General features: G+C 39.4%; 1 long non-coding RNA gene across 1 annotated transcript; it reads left to right on the forward strand.

Moving 5' to 3' along the window:
* Positions 1–1110: 1110 nt before the first annotated feature.
* Positions 1111–2443, forward strand: LOC118761497. Its single transcript, XR_004997427.1, has 2 exons — positions 1111–1441; positions 1870–2443. It is a non-coding gene; the product is annotated as an uncharacterized LOC118761497 (long non-coding RNA).
* The last annotated feature ends 57 nt before the right edge of the window (positions 2444–2500 follow it).

Raw genomic sequence — 2500 nt, forward strand, 5'->3', positions numbered from 1 at the left:
CGCAGTGGGACTGAACCCGGAACCATGTGGTTGGTAAGCAAGCTACTTACCACACAGCCATTCCTGCGCCTGTATATATATATATATATATATATATATATATATATATATATATATAAGGAAAATGACAAATATTGGATGCGTGTATAGACACAATTTCAAAATTTCCCCTAAATACCCACAGATGTAAACAAAACCTTTGTGAAAGGAAAAGGAAGCCTTACAAACACTGAAGAATGATAACACAATCATCCTAAAAGAACTCGACAAGGGGGGGGACAATTGTTATCATGGACAAAGACTATTATAAAGATAAAATATTGGGAATGTTAACAAACCAAACAAGGAAGAACCAAGACACTCAGAAAAAACAATAATGAATAAAATCAGAAGACTAATCAATGAATTCCAAGATTCCTTCATTGACAAGGAAAAAGAGTATATATGCAACTCTCTAGTCAAAGAGTCCAATTTTTACGGATTACCTAAAATACAAAATGCCATAAATAAGCAGAAAAACAAATACGTAAAAATACTAAGACCTGCTGACCTCAAACTAAGGCCAATAGTTGCTGGACCTCAAGCACCAGCAAAACAGCTGTCATTTTCTAGATATACTCCCAAAACCTTTGTGGCCATAATTACGCAGCATAGATTTCATCCAACACATTGCCCCCACTGTTACAGAAGGAACTATACTGGCAAGTTTTGATATCACTAATCTCTATAGCAAGACAGTCAGTCACCGGCTGACACTCGCTGACGATACATCGAAGAGGCCAGGGAACAGAAGAAAGAAGAAGAAAGAAGACATGCACCCAACACCAGAGCTGAAGACACCTCTGAAAGGGGGGGGGGCGCCACATCAAAACGGTAGAGGAGTAGGGTCCGAAACCGGACGTGGTTCCTCCTGATGATGTCTTGAGCTAACTGGATCCTATAAAGGAGCTGTTGTGGTAGCAGACCACGAAGCACGGTTGTAATTCCTACCTCACACTTTAGGCTTAGAAGCAATCAAACACTGGGTAGAAAAACATAGAGAACGGATAAATGAACGCTTCAAGACTGACTTTATCACCAAGGCCACACGCCTAGTACTAGAAGAAACATATCGGCAGCTAATGGCACGGCTATGGGCACGCGATTTGCACCCTCATATGCAAACTTAGTTATGGGATACTTAGGAGAAAAACTCTATGAGGAAGTAGAAAAAACTTTTGATCAGGAATACAAGAAATATATCATTAAAAAGTGGAAACGCTTCCTTGATGATTGCTTCATCTTTTGGAGAAAATCGATGAAGATCTAAATATATTTAACTATATGCTGAACACACTTCACCCTTCCATCAAATTCACAACGGAATCCAGTTGCAATGAACTACCATTCCTGGATATCCACATAAAAATACTAAACTGCACAGTCACAACAGACATATTTTGTGTGGTAAGTAGCTTGCTAACCAGCCACATGGTTCCGGGTTCAGTTCCAGTGCGTGGCATCTTGGGCAAGTGTCTTCTGCTATAGCCCCGGGCCGACCAATGCCTTGTGAGTGGATTTGGTAGACGGAAGCTGAAAGAAGCCTGTCGTATATATGTATATATATATATATATATATATATATATATATATATATGTGTGTGTGTGTGTATGTGTGTGTGTGTTGTGGTCTCTGTTTGTCCCCCTAGCATTGCTTGACAACCGATGCTGGTGTGTTTATGTCCCCGTTACTTAGTCGGTTCGGCAAAAGAGCCCGATAGAATAAGTACTGGGCTTACAAAAAGAATAAGTCCCGGGGTCGAGTTGCTCGATTAAAGGCGGTGCTCCAGCATGGCCGCAGTCAAATGACTGAAACAAGTAAAAGAGTAGAGAGAAAGAGTATACATACCAATATTTACATTTTTACTCTTGCCATCCATCACACATCAAAAGAAGCATCTCATACAGCATGGCTAGACGCGTCTGTGCTATAGTAAGTGACCCTAAAACACGTGAAATCAGACTCAACGAACTCAAAGGCTTCCTTACTAAACAAAATACCCCTTAGACTTAATTAATGAAGGAATTAAAAAGGCGATGAAACTGAATATCACCCAACTACGGACACCTGAGGAAAAAGTTAATGAAAACACGATTCCGTTAATTAACACACACAGTTCTGGAATAACCAACATCTTTTACACCATAAAATCCAACTTGCCTATACTCCTACAAAGCCCCAGAATGAAAACTCTGATTGAAAAAAAACACCTTACGAAATAGCAGATGCCAACTAAAAAATCTTAAAAAGCATCTCACAAGGGCAGAATTCAGATCAGAGAAGGAACCAGAATTCGTAGTAAAAGAATGTGGAAATAGGAGATGTGGAACGTGTAACAATGCCAACAACTTCAAGTATATAGAAAGTGGTTCCCACATAAAGTTCGAGAACGGATCCATTTTTTTTTTTAAATGCAGATATGCATTACCTGTCCAAACTGTAAAGAAAATTACATAGGCG

This window comes from Octopus sinensis, unplaced genomic scaffold (genome assembly GCF_006345805.1).
Source record: "Octopus sinensis unplaced genomic scaffold, ASM634580v1 Contig14225, whole genome shotgun sequence".
NCBI lineage: Eukaryota > Metazoa > Mollusca > Cephalopoda > Octopoda > Octopodidae > Octopus > Octopus sinensis.